General features: G+C 46.6%; 1 long non-coding RNA gene across 1 annotated transcript; it reads right to left on the bottom strand.

Moving 5' to 3' along the window:
* Positions 1 to 4055: 4055 nt before the first annotated feature.
* On the bottom strand, positions 4056 to 14833 carry LOC142071376 (uncharacterized). Its single transcript, XR_012667408.1, has 3 exons — positions 14726 to 14833; positions 5818 to 5914; positions 4056 to 4728 (listed from the first exon to the last, which is right to left on the bottom strand). It is a non-coding gene; the product is annotated as an uncharacterized LOC142071376 (long non-coding RNA).
* Between the last annotated feature and the right edge of the window lie 3323 nt (positions 14834 to 18156).

Below are 18156 nucleotides of genomic sequence, written 5' to 3'. Positions count from 1 at the left end.
AGCCTACCCTATTGGCTCCCCAGGGCAGCCGTTTCCCAGGGCTGTTTTAACTCCTTCAGGGCCAGCAATTCACCTCACTTTTAGACTGTATCTCCTGGTTATAACACCCCTGTTTGCCAACCTCAGCAGGTTAATACAACCATGATGGATAAAGCATATCATCTGGAAGCTTCTGATAAAATTATCAGCAGTGAAATAATTGTGTTGACATTTATATTGTAATCATTATACGTCAGAATCAGCACCCCACTGGGATTAACTGGAGAGCTCACTTCTTTCTCAAATCTATTGATTCAGCCTGTCAGGAGGATACCTTATAATTGGGTCACATTTTGGAAGATTTTCTTCAAAACCAAGAAGGTTAGATAAATAGATATTTAATGAAAGCTTAAATTCTGCAGAAAACACTGGAGATGCTCAAACTCTGCAAATAGATCCTTATTCTAAATCACAGTTCAAGAATTTCAGAGTGAGTGTTTCCCATTGCCTTACCCATAAGATAATGGTCCTCTCCTTGGACCGTTACCTTGTTGTGGTGGAGAGGCTTGTGTGTCCCAATGACCCTCAGAACTATGTTGTCCGGAGTCTTGTACTCCTGGTAGGGTCACCGTTGGTGAACAGTTCTGAGGTGAGGTTCCGGACAAAGCGCAATCCAAACTTCCCAATGGCAGGACAGGTGTATTTGAGGATTTGTCCGTTCTCTAGGGATGAGGGCTGCAGCAGGATGGAGACTTACAGTTGTCTTGGACTCCCCTGCCACCAGGTCCAGGGCTCCTTCTTGTCAAGTTTTGTGAGGTTGCTGCCTGCGCACCAGCTCCCCCATCTTAAAAAATCTTCACGCGTAGGTCTCTGTCAAGGGTGTAACATCTCCTCTCCCGGCAGACATTGTCCTCGTATTGAGGGATAGCTGATGACCCATAAGATATTGGATGTTGGGAAATACGCTGTGTGTTGCTTAATGTGTATAATTGTATTGTTTTTCTCCGTGCTCCCCTAAGGTGCGTAGACATAAACCTGATAAAGGAGCATGGAATTCTTTGAGATGCTGTTCTCATTTAGAAGCGAAGCCACAAAATAAAAACAAGCTGGTGGAATCATTAAGAAATTCTTATGGGAAATTCTGTCAGAGGAAGATTGCAACTGCTGCATTGATCACATCCATGAGAGACTCCCAGTGGTTATTCAGAACAAAACAGAGGCCTTTGGAATATGGATGTGGGCTGCCAGTATTTTGTGAATGCATTTTGCAGTCTCAAGGAAATTCTTTGGCTTTGTCAGTCAATGCTAGCTTGTATGAAATGGTGGTAAGGATTTTATCAAAACAAATGACAGTGCTGTACACACTTGCCTACTAAGGGAAATAATCATTTTAAACAGCACTGGTTTTCAATACAGGGCTGAAAATACCCTGTAATAAGTTTTCTATAAATATCCACATGTGGTGCTCAGTAGAGCCTGCTGTGCTGGTGCTGTAAAACTGAAACTGGAGTTTCATAAGGTTTAACAGCTATGGTATATTCCTGCATGGCAACAGTTACTCTTATTAGTAAAGTTTATAAGGGTATGTCTACACTATGAAATTAGGTTGAATTTATAGAAGTCGGTTTTGTAGAAAGCGGTTTTATACAGTTGATTGTGTGTGTCCCCACACAAATGCTCTAAGTGCATGTAGTCGGCGGAGTGTGTCCACAGTACCGAGGCAACCGTCAACTTCCGGAGCGTTGCACTGTAGGTGGCTATCCCACAGTTCCCGGAGTCTCCGCTGCCCATTTGAATTCTGGGTAGAAATCCCAGTGCCTGATGGGGCTAAAACATAGTCGCAGGTGGTTCTGGGTATATATCGTCAGGCCCCCGCTCCCTCCCTCCCTCTGTGAAAGCAAGGGCAGACAATCGTTTTGTGCCTTTTTTCCTGAGTTATCTGTGCAGACGCCATACCACGGCAAGCATGGATCCCGCTCAGCTCACTGTCACCGTACGTCTCCTGGGTGCTGGCAGACGTGATACTGCATTGCTACACAGCAGCAGCAACCCATTGCCTTGTGGCAGCAGACAGTACAATAGGCCTGAAAACCATCCTCATCATGTCCGAGGTGATCCTGGCCGCCTCGGTAAGCTCAGTCAGGAGTGCTTGGGCAGATATTGGTGCAGGGACTAGAGTGACTCAACCAGGTCATTCTCTTTAGTCCTGCAGGCAGTCCTATTGTACCATCTTATGATGAGCAGGCAGGAGAGGTGGATGGCTAGCAGTCCTATTGCACCATCTTCTGCCGGGCAGGCATGAGATGAGGATGGCTAGCAGTCCTTCTGCACCGTCTGCTGCCAGCCAAAGATGTAAAAGATAGATGGAGTGGATCAAAACAAGAAATAGACCAGATTTGTTTTGTATTCATTTGCTCCCCCCTCCCTCCACGAAGTCCTGCCTGAAATACCAGAGGGAGGGATAGCTTAGTGGGTTGAGCATTGGCCTGCTAAACCCAGGGGTTTGTGTTCAATCCTTGAGGGGGCCATTCTATGTGACAGGTGTTTTTGTTTCTCCTTGATGTAAAGCCACCCCCTTTGTTGATTTTAATTCCCTGTAAGCCAACCCTGTCAGCCATGTCGTCAGTCACCCCTCCCTCCCTCAGGGCAACGGCAGACAATCCTTCCGTGCCTTTTTTCTGTGCGGACACCATACCAAGGCAAGCATTGAGGCCACTCAGCTCACTTTGGCAATTAGGAGCACATTAAACACCACACGCATTATCCAGCAGTATATGCAGCACCAGAACCTGGCAGAGAGATACTGGGCGAGGAGGCGAGGTCAGCGCGGTCACGTGAGTGATCAGGACATGGACACAGATTTCTCTCAAAGCATGGGCCCTGCCAATGCATGCATCATGGTGCTAATGGGGCAGGTTCATGCTGTGGAACGCCGATTCTGGGCTCGGGAAACAAGCACAGACTGGTGGGACCGCATAGTGTTGCAGGTCTGGGACGATTCCCAGTGGTTGCGAAAAATTCGCATGCGTAAGGGCACTTTCATGGAACTTTGTGACTTGCTTTCCCCTGCCCTGAAGGACATGAATACCAAGATGAGAGCAGCCCTCACAGTTGAGAAGCGAGTTGCAATAGCCCTGTGGAAGCTTGCAACTCCAGACTGGTCAGTTGGGAATCAATTTGGAGTGGGCAAATCTACTGTGGGGGCTGCTGTGATGCAAGTAGCCAACGCAATCAAAGATCTGCTGATATCAAGGGTAGTGACTCTGGGAAATGTGCAGGTCATAGTGGATGGCTTTGCTGCAATGGAATTCCCTAACTGTGGTGGGGCCATAAATGGAACCCATATCCCTATTTTGGCACCGGAGCACCAAGCCGGCGAGTACATAAACCGCAAGGGGTACTTTTCAATTGTGCTGCAAGCTCTAGTGGATCACAAGGGACATTTCACCAACATCAATGTGGGATGGCCGGGAAAGGTACATGATGCTCGCATCTTCAGGAACTCTGGTCTGTTTCAAAAGCTGCGGGAAGGGACTTTATTCCCAGACCAGAAAATAACTGTTGGGGATGTTGAAATGCCTATAGTTATCCTTGGGGACCCAGCCTACCCCTTAATGCCATGGCTCATGAAGCCGTACACAGGCAGCCTGGACAGTAGTCAGGAGATGTTCAACTACGGGCTGAGCAAATGCAGAATGGTGGAAGAATGTGCATTTGGACATTTAAAAGTGCGCTGGCGCAGTTTACTGACTCAGTTAGACCTCAGCGAAACCAATATTCCCAATGTTATTACTGCTTGCTGTGCGCTCCACAATATCTGTGAGAGTAAGGGTGGGAGGTTGAGGCAAATCGCCTGGCGACAGCAGGGCAGTTAGAAGGGCACAGGAGGGCACGGTGCGCATCAGAGAAGCTTTGAAAACCAGTTTCATGACTGGCCAGGCTATGGTGTGAAAGTTCTGTTTGTTTCTCCTTGATGAAACCCCCCCACCCCTTGGTTCACTCTGCTTCCCTGTGAGCTAACCACAGTCCCCTCTACCCTTCGATCACCACTTGCAGAGGCAATAAAGTCATTGTTGTTTCACATTCATGCATTCTTTATTAATTCATCACACAAATAGGGGGATAACTGCCAAGGTAGCCCGGGAGGGGTGGTGGAGGATAGAAGCACCGGGAGGGGTGGTGGAGGAGGGAAAGACAAGGCCACACAGCACTTTAAAAGTTTAAAACTTTAAAACTTATTGAATGCCAGCCTTCTGTTGCTTGGGCAATCCTCTGGGGTGGAGTGGCTGGGTGGCCGGAGGCCCCTGCACCGCGTTCTTGGGCATCTGGGTGAGGAGGCTATGGAACTTGGGGAGGAGGGCGGTTGGTTACAGAGGGGCTGTAGTGGTGGTCTGTACTCCTGCTGCCTTTCCTGCAGCTCAACCATATGCTGGAGCGTATTAGTTTGATCCTCCAGCAGCCTCAGCATTGAATCCTGCCTCCTCTCATCATGCTGCCACCACCTTTCAGCTTCAGCCCTCTCTTCAGCCCCCCACTTACTCTCCTCAGCCTGCCACCTCTCCTCCTGGTCATTTTGTGCTTTCCTGCACTCTGACATTGTCTGCCTCCATGCATTCGTCTGTGCTCTGTCAGTGTGGGAGGACAGCATGAGCTCAGAGAACATTTCATCATGAGTGCATTTTTTTCACCTTCTAATCTTCACTAGCCTCTGGAAAGGAGAAGATCCTGTGATCCTTGAAACATATGCAGCTGGTGGAGAAAAAAAAAAGGGACAGTGGTATTAAAAAAGACACATTTTATAGAACAATGGGTACACTCTTTCACGGTAAACTTTGCTGTTAACATTACATACATAGCACAAGTGCTTTCGTTCCAAGGTCGCATTTTGCCTCCCACAACCATGTGACTAGCCCCTCACACCTCACCCCTCCCCGTGGCTAACAGCAGGGAACATTTCTGTTCAGCCACAGGCAAACAACCCAGCAAGAATGGGCACCTCTGAATGTCCCCTTAAGAAAAGCACCCTATTTCAATCAGGTGACCATGAATGATATCACTCTCCTAAGGATAACACAGAGAGATAAAGAACGGATGTTTTTTGAATGCCAGCAAACATACACTGCAATGCTTTGTTCTACAATAATTCCCAAGTATATGCTACTGGCCTGGTGTGGTAAAGTGTCCTACCATGGTGGATGGAATAAGGCTGCCCTCCCCAGAAACCTTTTGCAAAGGCTTTGGGAGTACATCCAGGAGAGCTGCAAATGCCAGGGCAAATTAATCATTAAACATGCTTGCTTTTAAACCATGTATAGTATTTTAAAAGGTACACTCACCAGAGGTCCCTTCTCCTCCTGGTGGGTCCGGGAGGCAGCCTTGGGTGGGTTCGGGGGGTACTGGCTCCAGGTCCAGGGTGAGAAACAGTTCCTGGCTGTCAGGAAAACCGGTTTCTCCCCTTGCTTGCTGTGAGCTATCTACAACTTCATCATCATCACCTTCCTCGTCCCCAAAACCTGATTCCATGTTGCCTCCATCTCCATTGAAGGAGTCAAACAACACGGCTGGGGAAGTGGTGGCTGAACCCCCTAAAATGGCATGCAGCTCATCATAGAAGCGGCATGTTTGGGGCTCTGACCCGGAGTGGCCGTTCGCCTCTCTGGTTTTCTGGTAGGCTTGCCTCAGTTCCTTAAGTTTCACGCGGCACTGCTTTGGGTCCCTATTATGGCCTCTGTCCTTCATGCCCTGGGAGATTTTGACAAATGTTTTGGCATTTCGAAAACTGGCACGGAGTTCTGATAGCACGGATTCCTCTCCCCATACAGTGATCAGATACCGTACCTCCCGTTCAGTCCATGCTGGAGCTCTTTTGCAATTCTGGAACTCCATCATGGTCACCTCAGCTGATGAGCTCTGCAATCACCTGCAGCTTGCCACGCTGGCCAAACAGAAAATTGAAATTCAAAAGTTCGCAGGCCTTTTCCTGTCTACCTGGCCAGTGCATCTGAGTTGGGAGTGCTGTCCAGAGCGGTCACAATGGAGCACTCTGGGATAGCTCCCGGAGGCCAATACCGTCTAATTGCATCCACAATACCCAAATTCAACCCGGCAAGGTCGATTTCAGTGCTAATCTCCTTGTCGGGGGTGGAGTAAGGAAATTGATTTTAAGAGCCCTTTAAGTCGAAAAAAAGGGCTTCGTCGTGTGGACGGTGCAGGGTTAAATCGATTTAACGCTGCTAAATTCAACCTCAACTCCTAGTGGAGACCAGGGCTAAGAAACACAAGTAAAGGATTGAAAGTACATGTACATAGTAATAAAGGCTCATGTTGCTTGGATTACTTGTTTGTTTACTCTATACTAGGTATTTTAATTACATTGAATAGACAATTTGCTCCACTGGGCTTGCTTCCCTACTCCCTCCTCTTCCGTCCCTCCCCACAACATCTTCCCAGGCTACAGTAGCTACCTGGGTGCCTTAGTAATAAAATTCATTTCCTTAAGCCATCTGGTGGATTTAATCTGTAATTGCAGCATGAAAGTCCATTGCTGCTACAAATAAGTGGCTTAAAATGCCTTGATGAGATGATATTTAAGAAATTAACCTGCTTTCTCGGTTCTAGCTAGAAGAAGCGCTTGTGAAAGTGGGACAAAAACAATTTCTCATTAAAAGCAATGGGAACTTTTCATGTTTTGACACCAGATTTCTTACTTTGCTATAGAGTCATGCAGCAATTATTGAATGGCAACAAAGCAAAACTCTTCTGAAACTAGGACTGTAACACAAACTAACACTTCTTGGCAAAAAGCATTCATATGGCAATATATATGGATATTATAAAGTTTGCATATTTGGGATAGATGTGATACAAATGTCATCATAAAATGGATGAAGAGCATCTTACATTTAAAAAAAAAACATTGTGAAAGTCTGGAACAATGTCCAAAGGCATTTGCATCTACAAATAAGATTAAAAATCAGACAATAATAATAATTAATAATAAATAATCTCTATCTGAATAGCAGTAAATGAACAGCACATATAAAATATATCTACCTGGCTACTAAGTATTCCTCATCCTGGCTGACGCTTGCTAGATTTGAATTATTTTACAATATACAGAAGACTCAGTTCCTGCCCCATGTATCTTACATTGTAAATTAGACAATGTAGTTTGGTTTTATTATAAGTTTGTATTCCTTGTTGCATTTAGGAGCCCTAGTCATGTGTGGACCAGGACCCTACTGTGGTAGACACTGTACAAACACAGAACAAAAGGACAATCCTTGCCCCAAGGAGTTTACAATCTAAGTATAAGACAAAAGGCAACAGATAGATATAGAAAGATGCAGGGTACACGGGAACAATGAGACATTATTGGTCAGCATGATTGGCAGCGGTCTCTGCACACCAGAAGCCTAACTGTTGTCATGTTATTGTAGGCATCATGACAAAGAAGAGTTTTGAGAAGGGCTATGAAAATAGATAATGAGGTGGCTTTTCAGATGTTTGTGGGAGGTACCTCCCAAGCGTGAGGGCAGCATGGGAGAAAGCACGAAGCATCCTGTTTGGAAATCTAACAAGTGGGATGTGGAGGCTGGTGTCATGGGCTGATCAGAGGTGAGCACTGGCAGCTCAACAGCAAATGAGAAATGGTAGCTAGAGTGGGGATTGACCATGAAGCTGCTGGAAAGTGAGTACAAGCAGCTTATGTCTGATGGGCTAGAGAAGGGGGAACCAATGGAGTGATGCAAAGACAGGGGTGATATGGTCAAAGTGACCAGCTAGGGAAATTATCTTTGCAGCAGCATTATTCTGAATGGGTATGGGTCATGCAAACCTGCATTTGTCAAGGCCAGAGAAAAGAATGGTGCAGAACCACAATGGAGCCAATATAAAGAGAAAAATGGTGCAGATATTTTTTCTAAATGCATTTCTTCCCTGGTGGAGTAAAGGTGTTATGTTATGTGGCAGCTGTGTGGTTTAAGAAAGGATTGAAGTAACGAGGTGAGGGCACAGGTGCCGACTCCGTGGCTGCTCCGGGCTGGAGCAGCCACGGGAAAAAAATAGTGGGTGCTCAGCACCCACCAGTGGCCCTGCCGATCAGATCCTCCCACTTCCCCCAAGCGCCTTCGCCCTCCAGTGGGCCGCACCAATCAGCTCTTCCCTCTCCCCCCAGTGCGACCTGCCCACCAGTGATCAGCTGTTCAGCAGCATACAGGAGGCTCAGGGGTGGGAGAGGAATGGGAGGAACGGTGGCAGGAAGAGGCGGAGCAAGGGCAGGGCATCCTCTGGGAGGGGCGGAACAGGGCAGGAATGGGTCAGAGGGTGTGGAGGAAGAGGTGGAGTGGGGGTGGGGCCTGGGGCGTAGCGGGGGTTGAGCACCCCCAAGGAAACCAGAAAGGCAGCACCTCTGGATGATGGCATATAGCAAAGCAATTTGGGAGGAGTACAGACAATAGAAGGGGAGTTAGGAAGATTAAGGAGCTGCTCTGGATGCAGGAAACCAGGCCCCCTTGCCTCTGCTGGGCATGCTCCCAGTAGCAGGAGCATTCCAAAGAGAGAACAATTCGGTGCAGCAGCTCTTGCCAGGAAGTCACTGAGAGTCCAAGCTGCTGGGACTGAGCCTCATAGGCAAGCTGCTGGAAGCCCCTCTACCACGGGAACTGAAGGTGAGTTCTCACTGTCACCAGGAGAAGGAGCTCCGGAGACAAACCTAGGAGGAAACCAGGAGGGATCCCAAGACAGAGCTGTAACACTGATGGAAGTACAGAAACAAGGGTAGGAAGTCACCCACAGAACATGGGTAAGAGTTCTGGACCCTGGACCCTTACTGTTTTGAAGGGTTCTGGGTGGGAACCTGATGGAGTAGGATGGGCCCAGGTTCCTCTATCTCACTCCTTTGATGGTAGCCGCTAAGCAGAGTGGCCTTTGGGCTCTTGTCACTGGGCGACGCTACCACTGACTGCTGTAGAGTGGGCCTTGGACTTGCCATCAGGCAACAGAGTCGGGAGCATCATCATTAGGCGGTAGTGCCAGGCTACGGCACATGGTCAATCCCCAACACACAGTAACTGCCGTACCATGGGAGATTCTATTCTGAGCATAGGGAGATACTACAATTATTGCTGAAGATTCAACATTTGCTATCAGACTTCTTGGTCTCCACTAGTCATCTTTGTGCTACTTAATCATGTTCTTATTTTTATTGGCCTGATCATCCTTTCCGCATGAAGTCAGTGGGAATTTTATCACGGATTTCAATAGAAATCAATTGAAATAGAAGTTTGGATCCTTATTTTGTATGCAGGATAAAGAGAAATGTCTTCCCCCATACTAATTAAAAAACAAAAGAAAGCAACACTAGTACAATGTGATATAAATTATTACCTGCCTTTGGGAAGTGCACCTTGTATTAGACGTCGTGTGAGTAGTACAGATCTGAGAACTACAGACTGAGGTTGAGCAGTTCTGGCAGTTACACTAAGAGAAAACACAACTATTCCTGAGATTAAACCCCCCCAACATAAGTAATAACTTAATAATATACATCATGCCATCTGCTCTCAGATATGTGCAAGCTGCTTCCAAAGAAATCAATGGGAAATGCATATATTTATTTATTTATTTTTATAAAAGCATCCCAAACTCTGGGGGCCTGATATAATTTAATTTCACAAAAATTATACCAAAATCAGCTGTCCCCAGAGTAAAATAAATCCCTACGAGTAGATAAAAAACAACCACCACAGGCACCCAAACCTGTCCTCCCTCACCCCCTACAAACTCTTGGGTGATAGGCTTTGCAGAATGCTCTGAGAGTTAATAGATCCACACTCTGGCAGACCAGGAAGGAGAGTGAATTCCAAAGCTAAGGAACCCTCATGGGGGTTCTAGCTTGAACACCTTCATTAATCTCGGTAGTATGGCCTGGGGGACAGAGATGATCTCCCAGGTAACGAGGTACCAAAACATTTAGGGCTTTAGGCTCAGCTCCTCAAAGGATTTTGATGAGGTAGGCGCCTAAATGCCCTTGAGGATCTGGGCTTTAGAGATTAAAACCAACACCTTGAATTCCACTTGGAAATGTATTGGCAGCCACTGCAGATCCTTGAGTACAGGAGTGGGATTTTCAAAAGAGCCTAAGTGATCTGAAGTATAAATCCCATTGAAAGTCAATTTAGTAACTTCGCTGCCACGTTTTACACACGTCTTAGTGTGTAGCCGCATGGAAAGCACATGACAGTGGTTTCTGTTGACACTGAAATAATGTCTGAAAAGTTTCAAATGTTAGGAGCTGATGTTGATAGTTCTAAAGTTCTTTCAGGTGTTCTAATGAAAGACAATGCTCTGCTCCATCACAAGACGGAGATCTTAGAGAACATTAGTAAAATGGCCAATTTGCATGTTTTGGGTTTAATTGAGGAAATCTCCAGAGGAAAATCTTGCCTTCTGCAGAAAATTGTGAAAGCTTTTCACATTCATGTATCAAGCCCTGAGAAAATGTGGGATTCTTTATCAAAATAGGAGGGATGCAAATTTTCTCAGATATTACCTTGGCCACACAAGGAGGAAGGAAAACAGAAATTTCTATTTGCAAACTGATTTCTTCTCAAGTTAGTAATGGACAGCTACCTTATTTCATATCAAATTCCATGTTATTTCTAATTGGTGAAAAGACTTGTGGTATGTACTCAATGCTTTTTTTGCCTCTGTCTTCACTAACAAGGTCAGCTCCCAGACTGCTGCGCTGGGCATCACAACATGGGGAGTAGATGGCCAGCCCTCTGTAGAAAGAGGTGGTTAGGGACTATTTAGAAAAGCTGGATGTGCACAAGTCCATGGGGCCGGACGAGTTGCATCCAAGAGTGCTAAAGGAATTGGCGGCTGTGATTGCAGAGCCATTGGCCATTATCTTTGAAAATTCGTCGCGAACGGGGGAAGTCCCGGATGACTGGAAAAAGGCTAATGTAGTGCCAATCTTTAAAAAAGGGAAGAAGGAGGATCCTGGGAACTACAGGCCAGTCAGCCTCACCTCAGTCTCCGGAAAAATCATGGAGCAGGTGCTCAAAGAATCAATCCTGAAGCACTTACATGAGAGGAAAGTGATCAGGAACAGTCAGCATGGATTCACCAAGGGAAGGTCATGCCTGACTAATCTAATCGCCTTCTATGATGAGATTACTGGTTCTGTGGATGAAGGGAAAGCAGTGGATGTATTGTATCTTGACTTTAGCAAAGCTTTTGACATGGTCTCCCACAGTATTCTTGTCAGCAAGTTAAAGAAGTATGGGCTGGATGAATGCACTATAAGGTGGGTAGAAAGTTGGCTAGATTGTCGGGCTGAACGGGTAGTGATCAATGGCTCCATGTCTAGTTGGCAGCCGGTGTCAAGTGGAGTGCCCCAGGGGTCGGTCCTGGGGCCAATTTTGTTCAATATCTTCATAAATGATCTGGAGGACGGTGTGGATTGCACCCTCAGCAAATTTGCGGATGATACTAAACTAGGAGTGGTAGATACGCTGGAGGGCAGGGATAGGATACAGAGGGACCTAGACAAATTAGAGGATTGGGCCAAAAGAAATCTGATGAGGTTCAATAAGGATAAGTGCAGGGTCCTGCACTTAGGACGGAAGAACCCAATGCACAGCTACAGACTAGGGACCAAATGGCTAGGCAGCAGTTCTGCGGAAAAGGACCTAGGGGTGACAGTGGACGAGAAGCTGGATATGAGTCAGCAGTGTGCCCTTGTTGCCAAGAAGGCCAATGGCATTTTGGGATGTATAAGTAGGGGCATAGCAAGCAGATCGAGGGATGTGATCGTTCCCCTCTATTCGACATTGGTGAGGCCTCATCTGGAGTACTGTGTCCAGTTTTGGGCCCCACACTACAAGAAGGATGTGGATAAATTGGAGAGAGTCCAGCGAAGGGCAACAAAAATGATTAGGGGTCTGGAACACATGATTTATGAGGAGAGGCTGAGGGAACTGGGATTGTTTAGTCTGCAGAAGAGAAGAATGAGGGGGGATTTGATAGCTGCTTTCAACTACCTGAGAGGTGGTTCCAGAGAGGACGGTTCTAGACTATTCTCAGTGGTAGAAGAGGACAGGACAAGGAGTAATGGTCTCAAGTTGCAGTGGGGGAGGTTTAGGTTGGCTATTAGGAAAAACTTTTTCACTAGGAGGGTGGTGAAACACTGGAATGCGTTACCTAGGGAGGTGGTACAATCTCCTTCCTTAGAAGTTTTTAAGGTCAGGCTTGACAAAGCCCTGGCTGGGATGATTTAATTGGGGATTGGTCCTGCTTTGAGCAGGGGGTTGGACTAGATGACCTCCTGAGGTCCCTTCCAAACCTGATATTCTATGATTCTATGTGGGGGGGTGCGTGATTTAACTGTGATGTTACTAGACAATTTCAAATGAGAGAATTGGGAGAGCATAAAAGAGAGGAATTAGTTAACTCATTGTATTCTGATGATGAACTAATGAGGATTTTTATTATCCCAGAATTTTAATGTGTTGTTTCATAATCTATTCGTTAGGGGGGACTTCTTTGCTGCTATAACTGCTTTATTATGTTCAGAGACAAGATTGTCACTTATGTTACAAACCATGGCTAGAAATATCATTACTTTTGGATTAAATTGTAAATGCTGTATGATTCTCTGATTGATTATTTGGTCAAGTGTTTGGCGATTTTGAAATATGTAAATTGCTTGCTCCATTTTACATCTACCTATTTAATTCTTTTTACTGAGTCACCTAATTTTCCAAGGGCTTTATGGAAATTAGAGGGGAGGATTATAGGTTTGATACTCATTTTATATCAACAATCGTTTTCTTTTCAGGCCTTAGCTTCTTCCTCTTTGAACTGTAGCTGTACAGGCATTGCTTTTGTGTTCATTGCTGAAACTGCTGTTGTGTAACGGAACAAGATGACAAAAACTATTTAAAAAGACAAAAAAGAAAATACACACTTGAGGGCCAAATTTTGCTCTGTCAGATTCTGTAGAACCACAAGGAATTTATTTGTTCATCAAAAGAAAATGATTTAACCAATTACTCTCCCTTACATTTTTCCAGTTCTCTCATTCACATACTTAGGCATGGTTGTGTATCTCCACTGATTTCAATAAGCTGCACAAGACGTAATTAAAAGCAGAATTCTACCTTGATTATCATTCAGATATGTGCGCATACAAGCAGCCATCAAGATGATGAGGTAATAAGATGATCGACAATACACAGGACCAGTTCTTCAATCTTCACTCATGCAAGTTGTCCCTATGCATACCAATAATCTATTAAACTCAGTGGGCCTGCTGCTGGGGGAGGATGGTCTTGTGGTTAAGGCAGTGAAGTGGGGCTCAGAAAGTCTGGGTTTGATTATTGTCCTTGCCACAGATTTCCTGTGCAGTTTGGGTAAGTAGCAATCTCTGTGCCTAAGTTCTGCATCTGTAAAGTGGGGATAATCATCATTCTCTACTTTGCAAGAGTGAGAAGCACTGTGAGGATAAATTATTAATCAATGTTTGTGCTCAGCTACTAAGGTGGTGAGGGCCTATAAGTACTTATACAGACAGGAGTGAGCAAGGGTTAATTGTGGCATGAGTAAGTGTTGCAGGATCAGTCCCAAGCTGGTGAAAAAGAAAGATCCATTTCACTACTACTAAAGTTAGCAGGAAAAACCAATGTAGTCAGTCGCTTTTGAAGAGACATTACAAACAAAAGAAGATACAGGCTGGTAGAATGTTACAATAGTCAGAGCCAAAAGATTCTACTCATGCTCTAGAGTAGGGGTTCTCAAACGGGCGGTCATGACCTCTTAGGGGTTCTCAAGGTGGTTGTGAGCTGTCAGCTCCATGGGGCTGACAGCCACGAGCCCCCATTAAATTAAATTAAACTTCCCCATTTTTAATTTATAAGGGGGGGGGGGGGTCATGCTCAGAGGCTTGCTGTGCGAAAGGAGTCACCAATACAAAAAGTTCGAAAACCACTTCTCTATATGAGGAAAGCCACAAAGAATTGGCAATGGGAAAGCTCACATGAGAAGAACAAGACTAACTTCTGTCTGACAGACTGTGTAACAATGCTATTCTGCTTCAGGACAATCATACTCACAGATAGTAGGATCCAGCTACATATAAAGCTGGAGAAAGGTAAAATGACTCTCAGGGAGAACATGAAAGATTCACTTCAGCTGCCATGAGGAAAAGATGGAATTTGGTCTCAAGCCTTGTCAAGATAGGTCAGAATGAAAGATACACACCCATGGGTACTAGACTGTGAAGTATAAAAGGAAGTTGCAGGTGTAGTAAGGGGATGACACACAGCAGCAAATTTTTGGCCTGAGGGCCACATTGGGGTTCCGAAATTGTATGGAGGGCTGGGTAGGGAAGGCTGTGCCTCCCCAAACAGCCTGGCTCCCGCCCCCTATCCAACCCCTCCCACTTCCCACCCCCTGACCGACCCCCTCAGAACCCCTGGCCATCCAACCCCCCCTGCTCCTTGTCCCCTGACTGCCCCCTCCCAGGACCCCCTGCCCCTAACTGCCCCCCAGGGACCCCACCCCCTATCCAATCCAACCTGCTCCCTGTCCCCTGACTGCCCCGAACCCTATCCATACCCCTGTCCCCTGACAGGCCCCCCTGGAACTCCCACACCTATCCAATGCCCCCATTCCCCGTCCCCTGACTGCCCCCCGGAACCCTTTGCTCCTTATCCAACCCCCCCACTCCCCGCCCCCTTACCATGCCGCTCAGAGCACCAGGACTGGCAGCCACACCACCCGGCTGGAGCCAGCCACACCGCCGCAAAGTCTAGAGCACCGGAGCAGGCTGGCAGCTCTCACAGCTGTGCTGCCTGGCAGGAGCTCGCAGCCCTGCTGCCCAGAGCGCTGCTGGCAAGGCGAGATGAGGCTGCAGGAAGGGGGGACAGGAGAGGAGCCAGGGGCTAGCCTCCCCTGCCAGGAGCTCAAGGGCCGGGCAGGATGGCCCTACGGGCTGGATGTGGCCCACAGGCCATAGTTTGCCCACCTCTGGGCTACATGATAAAGATATACAAAATCATAAATACTATGGAGAAGGTAAATCATAAGCTCCTATTTGCTCTCTTATGGAACAACTTTGAAATTTCAAATTTTTGGTGGAAATAGGTTCAGTTTTTTGACCACCTCTAAAGCAGGTATTTTGGCCAAAGGATGACTGGGAGGGGAGGTGATAACCATCTACCAGTATCTGAAGTATACAGCTACTGAGAGATGAAAGCTAGTCCCATGTTTAGAGTACTAGTCTGGGACTTAAGCGATTAGGGTTCAGTTCCCTGGAAGTGGCGCAGGCCGAGAGACATACTGGCCGCCGCTTCCAGCAGCTCCCATTGCCCTGGAGCAGTGAACCCTGGCCACTGGGAGCTGCGATCGGCCGAACCTGCGGACACAGCAGGTAAACAAACCGGCCCGGCCCGCCAGGGGCTTTCCCTGCACAAGCGGTGGAACAAGTTTGGGAACCACTGCTTTAGGGTATGTCTCTATTGCAGCTGGGAGCATGATTCCCAGCAGAGGTAAACAGATACATGCTAGAATGCTTAAACATAGCAGTGTGGCCAGAGCAGCTTGGTTTAGCTGCCCAAATACATACCCAGTGGATTGGGCATGGTAGTACTTTGGGTATAGACACACTGCCATTTTTAGTACGCTAGCTCAAGCAGAACTATCATGTGTCTGTCTACCCAGGCTGAGAAGTACAGTCCCAGCTACAGTGTAGACGTATCTTTATTCTCTCTGTGCTGCAGTGTGAAAAGGGGATAGTACTTCCCTCCCTCACAGCGGTGTTGAGAGTATACATTTATTAAAGATTGTAAGGCACTCAAATACTGTGGTGATGGGGGCCACATGAGTACCTCGGTTAGGAAGAGGTATTATTTGGGTTGAGCAAAGGTATAATTAGAAGTAGTGGGTTGAAAGTGAGCAGATGGAAACTAAGTCTGAATAGTAGAAAAATTCTTTGTGCTCTGGCTCCTTTATACCATTCAGACAGCACAAAGGAGCTGGAATCTGGCTGTAGCTGGCCTCATGAATACTCCCCTGGCAGAGGCAAAATTTGCTCCCCCCACCTTGGCATAGAGATCATGTTGGTGAAGGGGCAGGGATGGGAAGGATGGACCAGAGCTTGGCCCTTCCAAGTCTCCGCTGATTTATGGTCCTTTAGGGCAAGGATGATACTGTGGAAATAAGGCCTCCTGTTTCAAGGGGCCACACTGTGTCCCTGCAGCAAAGACTCCTGTAAGGATGCTGGGATGGTAGAGGCTGGAGATGGGCCATGGAGAAGGGTGATGGTGAAATTAAAGCCAGGATGGGTGTGACCCTAGGACCCCTGTGTTCACACCCTACACACTACTGCAATAATATTTGTAAAAAGTATGCCTTGGGAGGTATCATATGAACGGTAATAACACGCTGATAATGCATGTGTTAATGTGATATGTGAAGTTGTTAATTTCCTCTGTATGATGTTACTAGAATATGTTTTAGACCAGACAGCCTAGCCTAGGTAAAGGTGATAAACAGGTCTGTCCTAGACAAAGAAATGTGCGTTTACTTCAATGTACATATTAGCAGTTATCAAAAACCATTGAGCTAAACTGGCGGGGTTTATCTTGATCCTGAACTCGAGAGACAGAGAATTAACATGGCACCTGTACCCCAGAGAGACATAAGACACTGAATCCCAAGGGTGCATTCCTAATTTGGGGATATAAGGAACAGAGAGAGGCTCCATTTTTATTCTTCTCCTTAGAAGACAAAGAAACAAAGTGATTTGATCTCTGTGATGGATCCTGGCTGGTAAAAGGCTAGAAAGGAGACTTAGGGTAAGAGAAACCATTGTGAACAATGACTGTATCTTGCTAGATTAAGTTTTAGATTTTTAGATGCATGTTTTCACTTTTATTTGCTTGTAGCCATTTATACCTTTATCTCTTTTACTTGGTATCACTTAATCCCTGCTCTTTTGTTAATAAACTTCTTTGGCTTGCATTATAAATCAACAGGGTTCTGTAAGCCCTGGTCTACACTAGGACTTTAGGTCGAATTTAGCAGCGTTAAATCGATGTAAACCTGCACCCGTCCACATGATGAAGCCCTTTTTTTCGACTTAAAGGGCTCTTAAAATCAATTTCCTTACTCCACCCTGACAAGTGGATTAGCGCTTAAATTGGCCTTGCCGGGTTGAATTTGGGGTACTGTGGACACAATTCGATGGTATTGGCCTCCAGGAGCTATCCCAGAGTGCTCCATTGTGACCGCTCTGGACAGATACACTCAACTCAGATGCACTGGCCAGGTAGACAGGAAAAGAACCGCAAACTTTTGAATCTCATTTCCTGTTTGGCCAGCGTGGCAAGCTGCAGGTGACCATGCAGAGCTCATCAGCAGAGGTGACCATGCAGAGTTCCTCAGCAGAGGTGACCATGATGGAGTCCCAGAATCGTAAAAGAGCTCCAGCATGGACTGAACGGGAGGTACGGGATCTGATCGCTGTATGGGGAGAGGAATCCATGCTATCAGAACTCCGTGCCAGTTTTCGAAATGCCAAAACCTTTGTCAAAATCTCCCAGGGCATGAAGGACAGAGGCCATAACAGGGACCCAAAGCAGTGCCGCATGAAACCTAAGGAACTGAGGCAAGCCTACCAGAAAACCAGAGAGGCGAACGGCCGCTCCGGGTCAGAGCCCCAAATATGCCGCTTCTATGATGAGCTGCATGCCATTTTAGGGGGTTCAGCCACCACTACCCCAGCCGTGTTGTTTGACTCCTTCAATGGAGATGGAGGCAACACGGAAGCAGGTTTTGGGGATGAAGAAGAAGATGATGATGATGATGAGATTGTAGACAGCTCACAGCAAGCAAGCAGAGAAACCGGTTTTCCTGACAGCCAGGAACTGTTTCTCACCCTGGACCTGGAGCCAGTACCCCCCGAACCCACCCAAGGCTGCCTCCTGGACCCAGGAGGCGCAGAAGGGACCTCCGGTGAGTGTACCTTTTAAAATACTATACATGGTTTAAAAGCAAGCATGTGAAAGGATTAATTTGCTCTGGCATTCGCGGCTCTCCTGGATGTACTCCCAAAGCCTTTGCAAAAGGTTTCTGGGGAGGGCAGCCTTATTGCGTCCTCCATGGTAGGAC

Source organism: Caretta caretta, chromosome 3 (assembly GCF_965140235.1).
Source record: "Caretta caretta isolate rCarCar2 chromosome 3, rCarCar1.hap1, whole genome shotgun sequence".
NCBI classification, from domain to species: domain Eukaryota; kingdom Metazoa; phylum Chordata; order Testudines; family Cheloniidae; genus Caretta; species Caretta caretta.
This window is presented reverse-complemented; position numbering and strand designations above follow the sequence as displayed.